This window comes from Triticum urartu, chromosome 3 (assembly GCF_003073215.2).
Source record: "Triticum urartu cultivar G1812 chromosome 3, Tu2.1, whole genome shotgun sequence".
NCBI lineage: Eukaryota > Viridiplantae > Streptophyta > Magnoliopsida > Poales > Poaceae > Triticum > Triticum urartu.
In genome coordinates this window covers 409,646,857-409,664,592 of record NC_053024.1, presented here as the reverse complement: position 1 = coordinate 409,664,592, position 17,736 = coordinate 409,646,857, and positions in this window count along the sequence as shown.

The following is a 17,736-nucleotide window of genomic DNA, read 5'->3' as shown; positions in this document are numbered from 1 at the left end:
CTTCTGTCCCTGCACATCCTTGTATGTTCTCTGATTCACCCTTTCTATTCGCTTGCCATTCTCATAATTTTGTTTCTTCGCTACATAACCCTCTCTGCTTATTATGTGTCGTAGGCATATGGGATCTTTCCGAGTAGGGTTTGATGAATTAAAATTACAATTCGATAGGTAATTTGGTTTCACTTCTTTTGTTCTATTATTTTTTTCTGCTTGTTCACCATAGACTCGGATCTTTGTACCTAGAATTTTTATCTTACAGATTTGTGGAGTTCATACCATCTGATTTACAAACTTATGGCATGCATTCCTCGCCTCCACCGCCAACTGAGGAACATCCTTTTGTTTTTGAATGAACTTCGTTGCCAGATCCACATGTTCAGATTTATCAATATAATTCTTCAGACGATTCAATGAAGATGCTATTACCAAAATTGTTGGGATACACTAATTATTATCCTAGGTAATTATCAATTCTCTTTTTTCTACAATTTTGTATTCCTTTATCATCAAGTTACCTTCCACAAAACTTGCTTTTACATAAGTTTCGTCTCTTTGTTCCTAACATGATTCTATAATGTAGCTCAAAGAACATTATGCACACTAGTTCTAGTAACGATCTATTGACTCGTGTTCATCATACGGATCATGTGACATGCTAACCTCCTGCATTCTCTTCTTTCAGTCCTACCGTTGTTGCACCTTCTACCGATATAACTCTGTCGGTTATTGATGAGTACAATAGATTGTCTAAACCTTTTACTCCATATTCATTTTTGTAGAAGTGGACTCTATATAATATCAAAGAGTCCCTGAGAATATTTGGAGAATTATACGAGCAAAGAAAATGAACGTTGTTTTGTAATGGCAAGTGAAGTAATTAGGGTTTCTAATAATGAGGTTTAGGGTTTAAAGATACACCATAGGAAATGACTTGAGTGTGACTAGTGTGTTTCAGGAATGATTATGGTTTGATGCAACAGAGATTACCAATTTACCAACAACATTCACCATAGATCCATGAAAAAGCAATGAACTCAAAAAGAAAAATACATGAGGTAGAATCACGTGACAAACATCATCAAGTGATGTTCTGTTTGTGGCATGCTTAGACTCTCTCATGCTCAGAGAACAAACCCAAATTTTTGACAGGTTAAAACCGTTGTTTCTTCTGTTCCCGTACTGTCAAACCCATCCACCTTGATCCTTCTCCTTAGCTTCAGACACTTCCAAATGTAACATTTTTCATCGGCACATATGAGCCTTCTCAGTTTTCCTCTTTCCGAGTCACGGTATACATCTGGAACTGCCATATTTTTTCTTTGAAACCTCCATGTTGTGACTCTGTCTTTTTCTTCACCTTCTCATTTTGACTCTATCCACAACGTACTACCAAGCAACTGGCTTTACATGATACTTCCGATTTGTTCTACCCTCATTAGAAAAGAGCCTCCATTGTTATAATTTTAGTAGTCAGCCCACGAAATACCGTGGAGGAAATATATGAAAAAAAATTTAAGTCATTTTCGCTACTACGCAATATTTTTGTGTGCCAGCAGCGAAGTCAGCATTAAAATTGAAAGTGCAACTAATCCCCATGTGGTTTTGGTAATTCATAACAACATATAGCTCATTGAACCAATATCCATTCAAGATAAATATTTTAGGATGTACAATGATTGGCATGGCATGGACTAGAGATGTGGACCCCTCAAAATGATAAGGACAAATTTTGGCAAAAGATCAAGACTCTTCATTTCTATTTAAGTGATCCAAGATCACATTGAGTCCATAGGAAAGCCAATACTATTAAAAGGGGATGAGGTGTTGCTTAATGGTCTACTTGCTCAAGTGCTTAGTGATATTGCTCCAAAACCTTCAGCCACTTTCTCCATCCAATTATGTCAAAACCCTCAACCACTTGCTCAAGTACTCTACTTCTTGATCCAGCAAACAAGGGAGAGGAGGTAGACGAGATCTGAACCAACATGACAGTGTGGTGGTGGTGGGAGCAGCGGAACTACAGCAAGGCTTCGCCAAGCATCTGCATGAGGTGGAGGAGGTGTAATGGGAGGGAGACGAGCAAGAGTGCAAATGATTTCCCCCCAATGCCTCTCAACCTTTATATAGGCATGGAGGGGGGCTGGTGGCTTGCCCTATAAGCCCGTAGGGTCGTTGGCCAAGCGGGAGGAAGGAAATCCCTCCTTCCTTCCCCACCGATCGCTATCCCCCTTTTTAGGGATCTTGATCTCACCCCTTCGGGATATGATCATATTCCTTCCAGGGGAGGATATTGGTGCACCTAGACCAGGGGTGTGGGGCCTTGCCCCACAACCCACGTCCATCTGGGTCCCCCATGCAGGTGGGTGATACGTCTCCAATGTATCTATAATTTATGAAGTATTCATGTCATGTTTACAACAATTTTAAATGGTTTTGGTATGATTTGAATGGAACTACCAAGGACTGACGCTGTTTCCAGTAGAACTACCGTGGTGTTGTTTTTTGTGAAAAAATAAAAGTTCTCGGAATTGGACGAAACTTTTTGACAACTTTTTTTGAAGAAAAGAAAAATACTGGAGCAAAGAACCACCGGAGGGGGCCCCTGTTGGGGAACATAGTAATTCAAAAAATTCCTACGATCACGCAAGATCTAACTAGGAGATGCATAGCAACGAGAGGGGAGAGTGTGTCCACGTACCCTCGTTGACCGAAAGCGGAAGCGTTTAGTAACGCGGTTGATGTAGTCGAACGTCTTCACGATCCAACCGATCCTAGCATCGAACGTATGGCACCTCCATGTTCAGCACACGTTCAACACGATGACGTCCCTCGTGCTCTTGATCCAGTTGAGGACGAGGGAGATTTCCATCAGAACGACGGTGTGGCGATGGTGATGATGAAGTTACCGGTGCAGGGCTTCGCCTAAGCACTACGACGATATGAACGAGGTGGTAAACTGTGGAGGGGGGCACCGCACACGGCTAAGAGATGTCTGTTGTGCCTTTGGGGTGCCTCCCCGCCTCCGTATATAAAGGGGGGAGGAGGAGGCCGGCCCCTAGGGGCGCGCCAAGTGTGGGGAGTCCTACTAGGACTCCCTAGTCCTAGTAGGATTCCCCTCTCCTTTTTTCCTTTTCCAGAGTAGCAAAAGGGGGGAAAGAGAGAAGGAGTAGGAGAGGGAAAGGGGGGCGCCGCCGCCACCCCTTGTCCAATTCGGATTGTCAAGGGGGGGCACCTCCTATGGCCGACCATCTCTCCTCGACTAAGGCCCATGTTGGCCCATTACCTTCCCGGGGGGGGGGGGGGTTCCGGTAACCTCCGGTACTCCGAAACTTCCCGAAACTTTTTTGGTGTCCGAATGTAACCTTCCAATATATGAATCTTTACCTCTCGACCATTTTGATACTCCTCGCCATGTCCGTTATCTCATCTAGGACTCCGAACAAACTTCGGTCATCAAATCACATAACTCATAATACAAATCGTCATCGAACGTTAAGCGTGCAGACCCTACAGGTTCGAGAACTATGTAGACATGACCGAGACACATCTCCGGTCAATAACCAATAGCGGAACCTGGATGCTCATATTTGAAGGAAATATGCCCTCGAGGCAATAATAAAGTTGTTATTTATATTTCCTTATATCATGATAAGTGTCTATTATTCATGCTAGAATTGTATTAACCGGAAACTTAGTACATGTGTGAATACATAGACAAATAGAGTTTCACTAGCATGCCTCTACTTGACTAGCTTGTTAATCAAAGATGGTTAAGTTTCCTAACCATAGACATGAGTTATCATTTAATAAACGGGATCACATCATTAGAGAATGATGTGATTGACATGACCCATCCGCTAGCTTAGCACTATGATCATTTAGTTTATTGCTATTGCTTTCTCCATAACTTATACATGTTCCTATGACTATGAGATTATGCAACCCCCGAATACCGGAGGAACACTTAGTGTGCTATCAAACGTCACAACATAACTGGGTGATTATAATGATGCTCTATAGGTGCCTCCGATGGTGTTTGTTGAGTTGGCATAGGTCGAGATTAGGATTTGTCACTCTGATTGTCGGAGAGGTATCTCTGGGCCCTCTCGGTAATGCACATCACTATAAGCCTTGCAAGCAATGTGACTAATTAGTTAGTTATGTTATGTTGCATTACGGGACGAGTAAAGAGACTTGCCGATAATGAGATTGAACTAGGTATGATGAAACCGACGATCGAATCTCGGGCAAGTAACATACCGATGACAAAGGGAACAACATATGTTGTCATGCGGTTTGACGGATAAAGATCCTCGTAGAATATGTGGGAATCAATATGAGCATCCAGGTTCCGCTATTAGTTATTGACCGGAGATGAGTCTCGGTCATGTCTACATAGTTCTCGAACCCGTAGGGTCCGCACGCTTAACGTTCGATGACGGTCGATATTATGAGTTTATGTGTTTTGATGTACCGAAGGTAGTTTGGAGTCCTGGATGAGATCACGGACATGATGAGGAGTCTCTAAATGGTCGAGACATAAAAATTGATATATTGGATGACTATATTCGGACACGGGAATGATTCCGAGGTGTATCGGGTATTTATCGGAGTGCCGGAAAGGTTATCGGAACCACCGGGGAAGTTATGGGCCTTATTGGGCCTTAAGGGAGAGAGAGGGAGCAGCCAAGGGCTGGCCGCGCCCCCCCATGGGCCTAGTCCGAATTGGACTAGGGGAGGGGCGGCGCCCCCTCCTTCCTTCTCCTTCCCCTCTTCTTCCTTCTTCTCCTAGTAGGACTAGGAAAGGGGGGGGTCCAACTCCTAATAGGAGTAGGATTGCACCCCTTGGGCGCGCCCTATAGGGCCGGCCGGCCTCCCCCTTGCTCCTTTATATACGGGGGCAGGGGGCACCCTAGAACACACAAGTTGACAATTGTTTTAGCTGTGTGCGGTGCCCCCTCCACAGAAACACACCTCAGGCATATTGTCATGGTGCTTAGGCGAAGCCCTGCGTCGGTAACTTCATCATCACTGTCACCACACCGTCGTGCTAACGAAACTCTCCCTCAGCCTCAGCTGGATCTGGAGTTCGAGGGACGTCACCGAGCTGAACGTGTGCAGATCGCGGAGGTGTCGTGCATTCGGTACTTGATCGGTTGGATCACGAAGACGTTCGACTACATCAACCGCGTTACTTAACGCTTCCGCTTTCAGTCTACGAGGGTACTGATGTCTACTACACAACCTTCTTCTTGTAGACGTTGTTGGGCCTCCAAGTGCAGAGGTTTGTAGGACAGTAGCAAATTTCCCTCAAGTGGATGACCTAAGGTTTATCAATCCGTGGGAGGCGTAGGATGAAGATGGTCTCTCTCAAAAAACCCTACAACCAAATAGCAAAGAGTCTCTTGTGTCCCCAACACACCCAATACAATGGTAAATTGTATGGGTGCACTAGTTCGGCGAAGAGATGGTGATACAAGCGCAATATGGATAGTAGATATAGGTTTTTGTAATTTGAAAATATAAAAACAGCAAGGTAACTAATGATAAAAGTGAGCATAAACGGTATTGCAATGCTAGGAAACAAGGCCTAGAGTTCATACTTTCACTAGTGCAAGTTCTCTCAACAATAATAACATAATTGGATCATATAACTATCCCTCAACATGCAACAAAGAGTCACTCCAAAGTCACTAATAGTGGAAAACAAACGAAGAGATTATTGTAGGGTACGAAACCACCTCAAAGTTATCCTTTCTGATCGATCTATTCAAGAGTCTGTAGTAAAATAACACGAAGCTATTCTTTTCGTTCAATCTATCCTAGAGTTCGTACTAGAATAACACCTTAAGACACAAATCAACCAAAACCCTAATGTCACCTAGATACTCCAATGTCACCTCAAGTATCCGTGGGTATGATTATACGATATGCATCACACAATCTCAGATTCATCTATTCAACCAACACAAAGAACTTCAAAGAGTGCCCCAAAGTTTCTATCGGAGAGTCAAGACGAAAACGTGTGCCAACCCCTATGCATAAGTTCACAAGGTCACGGAACTCGCAAGTTGATCACCAAAAACATACATCAAGTGGATCACGTGAATATCCCATTGTCACCATAGATAAGCACATGCAAAACATACATCAAGTGTTCTCAAATCCTTAAAGACTCAATCCGATAAGATAACTTCAAAGGGAAAACTCAATTCATCACAAGGAGATAGAGGGGAAGAAACATCATAATATCCAACTATAATAGCAAAGCTCGCGATACATCAAGATCGTGCCGAATCAAGAACATGATAGAGAGAGAGAGATCAAACACATATCTACTAGTACATACCCTCAGCCCCGAGGGTGAACTACTCCCTCCTTGTCATGGAGAGCGTCGGGATGATGAAGATGGCCACCGGTGATGGATCCCCCCTCCGGCAGGGTGCTGGAACGGGGTCCCGATTGGTTTTTGGTGGCTACAGAGGATTGCAGCGGCGGAACTCCTGATCTAGGTTATTTTCTGGAGGTTTCTGTATTTATAGGAATTTTTGGTGTAAGTTTCACGTTAGGGGTATCTCTGAGTCGTCCACGAGATAGGGGCCCATGCCCAGGGGGGTAGGGCGCGCCCCCACCCTCATCGACGGCTCGGGACACTTCTGGCCCAACTCTTTTACTCCGGGGGCTTCTTTTGGTCCATAAAAAATCCACCAAAATTGGCAGGTCAATTGGACTCCGTTTGGTATTCCTTTTCTGTAAAACTCAAAAACAAGGAAAAAACAGAAACTGGCACTAGGCTCTCCCAAAAATCATATAAAATAGCATATAAATGCATATAAAACATCCTAGATGGATAATATAATAGCATGGAACAATAAAAAATTATAGGTACGTTGGAGACGTATCAGGTACGTAGACTGAAGGAAATATGCCCTAGAGGCAATAATAAAGTTGTTATTTATATTTCCTTATATCATGATAAATGTTTATTATTAATGCTATAATTGTATTAACTGAAAACTTAGTACATGTGTGAATACATAGACAAACAGAGTGTCACTAGTATGCCTCTACTTGACTAGCTCGTTGATCAAATATGGTTAAGTTTCCTAGCCATAGACATGAGTTGTCATTTGATGAACGGGATCACATCATTAGAGAATGATGTAATTGACTTGACCCATCCGTTTGCTTAGCACTATGATCATTTAGTTTATTGCTATTGCTTTCTGCATAACTTATACATGTTCCTATGACTATGAGATTATGCAACTCCCAAATACCGGAGGAACACCTAGGGTGCTATCAAACGTCACAACGTAACTAGGTGATTATAAAGATGCTCTACAGGTGTCTCCGATGGTGTTTTGATGAGTTGACATAGATCGAGATTAGGATTTGTCACTCCGATTGTCGGAGAGGTATCTCTGGGCCCTCTCGATAATGCACATCACTATAAGCCTTGCAAGCAATGTAATTAATGAGTTAGTTGCGGGATGTTGCATTACGGAATGAGTAAAGAGACTTAACAGTAACGAGATTGAACTAGGTATGATGATACCGACGATCAAATCTCGGGCAAGTAACATACCGATGACAAAGGGAACAACGTATGTTGTTATGCGGTTTGACCAATAAAGATCTTCGTAGAATATGTAGGAACCAATATGAGCATCCAGGTTCCACTATTGGTTATTGACCGGAGATGAGTCTCGGTCATGTCTACATAGTTCTCAAACCCGTAGGAGCCGCACGCTTAATGTTCGATGATGATCGGTATTATGAGTTTATGTGTTTTGATGTACCAAAGGTAGTTCGGAGTCCCGAATGTGATCACGGACATGACGAGGAGTCTCGAAATGGTTGAGACATGAAGATTGATGTATTGGAAGGTTATGTTTGGACAGCGAAAAGGTTTCTTATGAGTTCGGGCATATACCGGAGTACCGAGGGGGTACCGGAACCCCCGGGGGCTAAATGGGCCTACATGGGCTTTAGTGAGAGAGAGAGGATGCGGCCAAGAGGTGGGGGTGCCCCCCAAGCCCAATCCGAATTGGGAAGGGGGCCGACCTCCCTTTCCTTCATCTCCTCTTCCCCTTCCTTGCCCCTCCTATTAGGACTAGGAAATGGGGGAAACCTACTCCTAGTAGGAGTAGGAATCCCCCTTGGGGCGCACCATGAGGGTCGGCCGACCCCCTCCTCCCCTCCTTTATATACGGGGGAGGGGGCACCCCATAGACACACAAGTTGACAATTTGTTTTAGCCGTGTCCGGTGCCCCCCTCCACAGATACACACCTCAGTCATATCGCCGTAGTGCTTAGGCGAAGCCCTGCGCCGATAACTTCATCATCACCGTCAACACACCGTCGTGCTGACGAAACTATCTCTCGGCCTCAACTGGATCAAGAGTACGAGGGACGTCACTGAGCTGAACGTGTGCAGATCGCGGAGGTGTCATGTGTTCGGTACTTGATCGGTTGGATCGCGAAGATGTTCGACTACATCAACCGCGTTTCTTAACGCTTCTGCTTTCGGTCTACGAGGGTACGTAGACACACTCTCCCCTCTCGTTGCTATGCATCCCTAGATAGATCTTGCGTGATCGTAGGATTTTTTTTGAAATATTGCGTTCCCCAACAGTGGTATCAGAGCCAGGTCTATGCGTAGATGTTATATGCACGAGTAGAGCACAAAGGAGTTGTGGGCGTGGGTATACATATTGCTTGCCGTCACTAGTTGTTTCTTGATTCAGCAGTATTGTTGGATGAAGCGGCCCGAACCAACATTACATGACCGCGTTCATGAGACTAGTTCTACCAATGTGCTTTGCACACAGGTGGCTGGTGGGTGTCAGTTTCTCCAACTTTAGTTGAATCGGATTCAATGAACAGGGTTCTTTCTGAAGATCAAAAAGCAATCACTATACCGCGTTGTGGTTTTTGATGCGTAGGTAAGAATGGTTCTTGCTAAGCCCGTAGCAGCCACGTAAAACTTGCAACAACAAAGTAGAGGACGTCTAACTTGTTTTTGCAGGGCATGTTGTGATGTGATATGGTCAAGACGTGATTATATAAATTGTTGTATGAGATGATCATGTTTTGTAACACAGTTATCGGCAACTGGCAGGAGCCATATGGTTGTCGCTTTATTGTATGAAATGCAATCGCCATGTAATTGCTTTACTTTATCACTAAGCGGTAGCGATAGTCGTAGAAGCAATAGTTGGCGAGACGACAACGATGCTACGATGGAGATCATGGTGTCAAATCCGGTGATGATGGTGATCATGACGATGCTTTGGAGATTGAGATCAAAGACACAAGATGATGATGGCCATATCATATCACTTATATTGATTGCATGTGATGTTTATCCTTTATGCATCTTATTTTGCTTAGTACAGCGGTAGCATTATAAGATGACCTCTCACTAAATTTCAAGGTATAAGTGTTCTCCCTGAGTATGCACTGTTGCTACAGTTCATCGTGCCGAGACACCACGTGATGATCGGGTGTGATAAGCTCTACGTTCACATACAACGGGTGCAAGCCAGTTTTGCACAAGCAGAATACTCGGGTTAAACTAGATGAGTCTAGCATATGCAGATATGGCCTCGGACACTGAGACCGAAAGGTCGAGTGTGAATCATATAGTAGATATGATCAACATAGTGATGTTTACCATTGAAAACTACTCCATCTCACGTGATGATTAGACATGGTTTAGTTGATGTGGATCACGTGATCACTTAGATGATTAGAGGGATGTCTATCTAAGTGGGAGTTCCTAAGTAATATGATTAATTGAACTTTAATTTATCATGAACTTAGTACGTGATAGTATTTTGCATGACTATGTTGTTGTAGATAAATGGCCCGTGTTGTTGTTTCGTTGAATTTTAATGCGTTCCTAGAGAAAGCTAAGTTGAAAGATGATGGTAGCAACTACACGGACTGGGTCCGTGACTTGAGGATTATCCTCATTGCTGCATAGAAGAATTACGTCCTAGAAGCACCGCTAGGTGCCAAACCCTCTGCGGGAGCAACGCCGCGGGAGCAACGCCAGATGTTATGAACACCTGGCAGAGCAAAGCTGATGACTACTCGATAGTTCAGTGTGCCATGCTTTACGGCTTAGAACCGGGATTCAACGACGTTTTGAATGTCATGGAGCATATGAGATGTTCCAGGAGTTGAAGTTAATATTTCAAGCAAATGCCCGGATTGAGATATATGAAGTCTCCAATAAGTTCTACAGCTGCAAAATGGAGGAGAATAGTTCTGTCAGTGAACACATACTCAGAATGGCTGGGTATCACAATCACTTGACTCAGATGGTTGTTAATCTTCCGGTTGATAGTGTCATTGACAGAGTTCTTCAATCACTACCACCAAGCTACAAAAGCTTCGTGATGATCTATAATATGCAAGGGATGGATAAGACAATTCCCGAGCTCTTCGCGATGCTAAAGGCTGCAAAGGTAGAAATCAAGAAGGAGCATCAAGTGTTGATGGTCAACAAGACCACCAGTTTCAAGAAGAAGGGCAAAGGGAAGAACGGGAACTTCAAGAAGAACGGCAAACAAGTTGCTGCTCAAGTGAAGAAGCCAAAGTCTGGACCTAAGCCTGAGACTGAGTGCTTCTACTGCAGAGGTACTGGTCACTGGAAGCGGAACTGCCCCAAGTATTTGGCGAATAAGAAGGATGGCAAAGTGAAAGGTATATTTTATATACATGTTATTAATGTGTACCTTACTAATGCTCGCAGTAGCGCCTGGGTATTTGATACTAGTTCTGTTGCTAATATTTGCAACTCGAAACAGGGGCTACAGATTAAGTGAAGATTGGCTAAGGACGAGGTGACGATGTGCGTGGGAAATGGTTCCAAAGTCGATGTGATCGCCGCCGGCACGCTACCTCTACATCTACCTTCAGTATTAGTTGAAGACTTGATTAATTGTTATTTGGTTCGAGCACTAAGCATGAATAGTATAGCTGGAGCATGTTAGATGCGAGATGGTGATTCAGTTAAATCAGAGAATAATGGTTGTTCTATTTATATGATTAATATTTTTTATGGTCAAGCACCCTTGATGAGTGGTCTATTTTTACTAAATCTTGATAGTGGTGATACACATATTCATAGTATTGAAGTCAAAAGATATAATTTTAATAATGATAATGCAACTTATTTGTGGCACTGCCGTTTAGGTCATATTGGTGTAAAGCGCATGAAGAAACTCCGTGCTGATGGGCTTTTGGAATCACTTGATGCTTGCGAACCATGCCTCATGGGCACGATGACTAAGACTCCGTTCTCCAGAACAATGGAACGAGCAACAGACTTATTGGAAATAATACATACTGATGTATGCGGTCCGATGAGTGTTGATGCTCGTGGCGGGTATCATTATTTTCTGACCTTCACAGATGATTTGAGCAGATATGGGTATATCTACTTGATGAAACACTACAAAAAAATACACTTCCGTGACGATACGTGTTTGTCATAGTAGGTCACATTTTTGTCATGCATGTACATCCATGACGATTTTATGACAGAATCAAGATAGTCATACCTGTGCTGTCGTAGAAGTGTTCCATGACATTACCACAATTATCATCACGGAAGTGTCCATTTCCATGGCGATAAATCGTGTGTCACAGAAGTGCTTTCGTCAAGGGTGACTGACACGTGGCATCCACCGTAACGGAACGCCGTTAAGCTATCGGGTCTGGTTTTGGATCCGATAACCCGTTAACAGCCCCGACCAGTGGGGATTTTCCACGTGTAAAATCATCATTGGCTGGAGGAAACACGTGTCGGCTCATCGTTGGGACAGATGTCATCCACTCATTGGACCCAAGGCGCCTATGATACGTCGACACGTGGCACGACCCAAGTGAGGCCCATTCTTGTGAAAAGGCCGGCCCGTTTGACTTGGTCAAAAGGTGGTGGGCCGGCCCACCGAAAGCATGTTAACGGTCTGTTCGCATATAGCCCATTTACAGCCCGCTAACCCAGGGCCCGTTACGACCTCTCCGAATTAGGCCCAATACCGTCATCTGGGCCATCCAATGATTTCGGCCCGTTTTAACTTCCGGCCCATGTATGGCCCATGACGTATTTCGGCCCATATGAGGCCCTTTGTAACTGTTGGCCCATTAACGGCCCGTGGTGAAACTGGCCCGTAATGAACATTGTATCACTTCATACCCATTAACGGCCCATTATTCCATTGGGCCGTTTCCAGCCCAGGTTATCTTTCGGCCTTCTCAGGGCTCATTTATTCTTGGGCTCATTTCCAGCATTCGGTTACTTACGGCCCGTTACTGTCATTTTCTGCTTGTGGGCCAAATTCAACCCGTGGTTACAGTCGGCCCGTTTGTGGCCCGTTAATACATTGGGTCGTTTTCATGTAAAAAAAATGCGTTGGGCTGTTTTCATAGAGTTATAAAATACGGCCTATTAACGGCCCGTTATGGTCCATGAATAGTACGGCCCATGATCGGCGAAATGATGATACGCCCCGTAGAAGGCCCATGGATCCTACGGCCCGTAAAAGGCCCATGGATCGTACGGCCCGTAGAAGGCCCATGGATCGTACAACCCGTAGAAGGCCCATGGATCCTACGGCCCGTATAGAAGGCCAATGGATCCTACGACCCGTAGAAGGCCCATGGATCATATGGCCCACAGTCCGTGTGTTGCCATGATTATTTTGGCCTAGTTTCCAAAAGTAGGTTATTGTGGCCACTAGAAAAACACAGAAAAAGAACTACAGTGACTACAAGCAAACAACTAAACAAGACAATAAGGAAATAAATAAGCAGGCAATTAACGCTAGCCTATTACCGCTATTACACATATTACATCCATTGGGCATCAAAGTTCGCCACCAGTGCAAATATAGGGAACAAAGCAGCATATTACATACACTAGCCGTCAAAATTGGCCACTAGTGCAAATAAACGTGGCAGCAAAACAAGAGCATAACTGAAACAACTTCAGAAGAGCTCAAGAAACGTTATCCTGGGTATCCACCATGCTGGCAATAAGCTTAGCAAGCTTATTAGCTTTGTCCTGTTTGGCGCTAAAATCCTCCAATGCTTGCTGTTGCACCAGAAAGTATGCATCTGAATGCTCCAGGGACTTCCGAAGTCCTTCAGCTTCTTGTCGCAGCACAGCTGATCGATGTCTTTCAGCTTGTAGTTGAGACTCAAGAAACCGAACTGATTCAGACAATGAGTTTGAATAGCTTGTGCAAGCGGTAGTGGCCAGTAACTCGAACACTAAACCAAGACATGACTTTGGGGTTGTCTCACTGTCTTCGAGATAGTCTTCCTTAGCTATTTTATCAGCTTTGTTGGAGACCAACAATGATGTGTCACTATCCTGAACCTTATCTGCATTACTTCCTTTACCATTGCTTAATAAGGCACTCTTCCCCAATATTCTGTCAGCATTCTAAAAGAAGAAACAAGCAGACACATAATAGGTTTAGCATGTACTAGTATATGAAACTCATTTCGGTGAACTAGTTCATTAGTAAGGTGGACAGGATTAAACTACCAAGTCTTCTATTGCCAAGTACTAGTACATAATAAAAGCATCAAACAAACATATATCTATGTCATATGGTCACTGCATTGTCTTGCCAAATCAGAATAGAGACACGGTTCAAATCATATCAGTTCAAGACAAAGCAACAGTGAAAGAATACAAAGCATGGGAAACTACACGGCACAACAAGATTTCAGATGGGTACCATGGGTCTACATGTACAACAACACTATTGGCTCTGTTGTGATGCTAGTAATGTGCATGATATGAGAAGTCAACTGTATACACAATTGAAATTGAAATCAACAGAGCTATTGATAAGAGCAAACTTGTTAAAGAAACATGCGTGAACACACCTGCTGTGCCATTGGAGTTTCGATTGGATCCTTCAATTTAAAAATAAGTTTGTATGAGTAAATACAGTGATACAAGAGCAAAGCAGTATGCACGATAGCAATCATAGTTAAAAAAGGCGCGCCTATGCGAGCGCTTAAGCGCGCCTAGGCTCTAGGCGTTGGCAAAACGCATTGCACATAACTACGCTTAATCTGTGCATAACTGCGCATAAGCACGCGCTTTGGTCAGTAAAGCGCAAGGCGGTGGCAAAACGCATAATTAACTCCTAGCGCTTTTTTGAACTATGATAGCAATGGAATCTTAAATTAGAACAGTTGTTCTTCAGGTTTAGGCACTTGTTCTACATGAACAGAGTACAATACGATGCAAGAATATAGTACTTAAAAATATAAAATGAGCTCATAGACGTTACCACATTCTTGGTTCAGGACCAGTACAGAACAAGGCGGTCCCAGTCATCGTCCAGTAAATGTGTCTCAGGGGAACGTAAGGGAATTTGATGAGTTTCTTTGCCGGTGAAGTACGTTTTCTTTAGGTAATTCCGATACTGCCACCAAGCATTCTTGAAGATAGCAGAGGTATTAGCACATGTTAGCTCATCCTGAGTTTCCAAATCGGTCCTTCTCTATAGAGAAAAATGGGAAAATTTGTTGTATTATAACCATCATGGAGGTAGGATGTATGGGACAAAGCAAAGTAATTGCCATGAATAACATTACTTACACATAACTACTGGACAAACACCTGCAACTGGCATTTTCCTTCATCTTCAGTATAATATTTCCAAGATGGGAAGATACGCACATACGATTTAACAACATCAAATGCGATAGATGCTAAACTATGACTAGCTGGTTGTGCTTCCTCCACGGGAATAGGCATACTAACTGGTGGAGTTGGGGTTCGCCATGGTAGTAATGGCCCTTTGGGCACTGGAGCTGCCTTACTAACTGCTCTTGTTTGGGAGCTCTGTGGTGGAGATGGTGCTGTGTCAACGGGAACTGGGTTACTATCTGCTGGGGTTGGGTTAGATTGGGTGAAGCTGGTTCTCTGTCCATCGCAGTAGGGGTACAATATGCGAGAGTTTGGGTTATGTGTGGTAGGGGTGGTTCTCGTGCATGTACAACCGGGGTGCTATGTCCACCAAGAGGTAACACTGTTTTATTTGAAGACCGTGTTTTTAGTCCACTAGATACTGGCATCACTCGCTCCAATTCCAATGGCTGATAAACAGGAAACATAGTTGAATGTACAGACATTGTATGAGAGACAGATGCAATAGATAGTGTGGAAAAAAGAGGGCATGAAATAGTTGACATGTATATTGTTTAACTAAAACAGATAGCATGACATAATTTCACATATATGATGTCTATCTAAACTGGATAGCATAGCATAACATAATTCAAAGATATGATGAATAACTGTAACACCCTCAACGCGACTATATCTCCCACGTGTTGAGGCACGACCTAGAGGCATAATCGCATTGAAGGCATATGTTGCAAGTTAGGCAATCTTCACAACATCCATGTAATATAAATAACAAAGGGGAGATAACATAGTTGGCTTACACTCGCCACGTCAATCAAGTACATAAATAACATTACATCAACCAAACACTCATGGCCCGACTACGGCGCCAAAATAAAAGAGAACTGTAAGTGCATCTAGTGCCACCCCTAGTTGGTTTTGGAGTATTGACGACAAACCTAGCTGAGGGACTAATGTGTTTGTGAGAATTGTAGGAAAACACAGGTAGAAGTCCCTCATTGATTCGGTTTTACTACCAGAGATGACCCCCAAAAATGTACGAAGACATTGAAGACAATGGTGGTTTATGAAGATATTCATATTGAAGACAATGACATGAGAAGACTCCCTATGAAGCTTTTGGAACTCGAAGACCTAGATCCTTCGTAGTTTTATTTCATTCATGTTGTGTCATAGGAACCACCGTACTGTTAAGTGGGGTCGAAGAGAACCAGTCAGAATGACTGAAGTGATGCCTAATTCAAATCCTATGTCTTCGAGCGAAGCCTATGAGAGAAAATCTTGTCCAGAGTCAGACAAGTCAGCTTTACTTGTAGCCCAAGTAAAGTTGCCGTGTGAGTTCGAAATCCGACCGTTGGTACACGTGTCAGTTCCTTAGTGACCCAGGGTCATTTCGGACAGATCAGGTCGGGTTGCCAAGTGGCTATAAATAGTCCACCCCCCACAACCTTAAACGGTTGGCTGCTCAGATTTCAGTGCACGGCTTTTGTCGTTTGAGAGCAACCCACCTTGAAGCCTTTGAAAGAAAAATTCCCAGTGAGGAGAAAAGCCCAAACCACCCAGAGCCAGAGTAAATTGGGCATCACTTAAGTCTTCGTGTCTGTGTGATTTGAAGACTTATTACACTTGAGGACTGTGCATCCTCCAGACGGTTAGGCGTCGCGTTCTGAGCATCCAAGAGAAATTGTGGATTGTCAGTGAACGAAGTCTGTGAAGGTTTGGGAGTCTACCTTGAAGACTTACCTGAGTGATTGGGCGAGGTCTGTGTGACCTTAGCTCAAGGAGAAAACGGTGAGGACTGGGTGTCTTGGACTAAGTGTCCTTGACTGGGTGTCCGGGACTGTGTGTCCTTTGGTTTAAATACCTAGCCGCTCCAACCAGATGTACAGTTGTCACAGCAACTGGAACTGGTCCAACAAATCATTGTCTTCAACGTGTCACTGGTTTCATCTTCACTTCCTTTCGCTTACAGTTATTCATTGTGAAGCCATCGCATGCTTGCTTTATCTTTTGTCTTCACAACATGAATGTATGATCTGTTTGGCTTCATAACTTCTTCCTACCTGATCCTTATTACACTGAAGCTGTTTGTCATTGCGCTTTCACTCTATTGAATACATGACCATGGCTGGCCTAGTGTAATCTAACTTCCGCTGCATAGTAATAGGCATGATCTTCACTGTTTGTCTTCACAACTCTCACGTTTTGAAGACTTTCATAAAAATCGTCTATTCACCCCCCCTCTAGTCGATATAACGCACTTTCAAGAACCCAACATGCGACAACGGTCCCATTCACCCCCAACTGGGCACCAGTACTGATCATCAGGAAAGGAAACATAGTAACGTTGAGAGTCCTCGTCGAACTCCCACTTGAGCTCAAGCGCATCTCCTGGAACAGAATCATCAGGCCCTGCATCTGGTGTAATAGTAATCTGTGAGCCACAGGGACTCAGCAATCTCGCACCCTCGCGATCAAGACTATTTAAGCTTATAGGTATGGCAAGGTAAATATATGTGGAGCTGCAGCAAGCGACTAGCAAATATGGTGGCTAACTTATTCGCAAAAGAGAGCGAGAATAGGAGGCAAAGCGCGAGCGAGAAACTAGAGAAACAACCTGCGCAAACATTGCTCCAACATCGTGTCCACCTCCCGGACTCCGCCGAGAAGAGGCCATCACGGTAACACACTCAGTTGATTCATTTTAATTAATTTGAGGTTCAAGTTATCTACAACCGGACATTAACAAATTCCCATCTGCCCATAACCGCGGGCACGGCTTTCGAAAGTTCAATCCCTGCAGGGGAGTCCCAACTTAGCCCATGACAAGCTCTCACGGTCAATGAAGGAATAGACCTCCTCCCAAGACGTTCCGATCAGACTCGGTATCTCGGTTCTTCAAGACAACTCCGACAATGGTAAAACAAGTCCAACAACACCACCCGCTGTGCTGACAAATCCCGATAGGAGCTGCACATATCTCGTTCTCAGGGCACACCAGATAAGCTAAGCGTATGGGAACCAACGTAACCCAAGTTGCCAA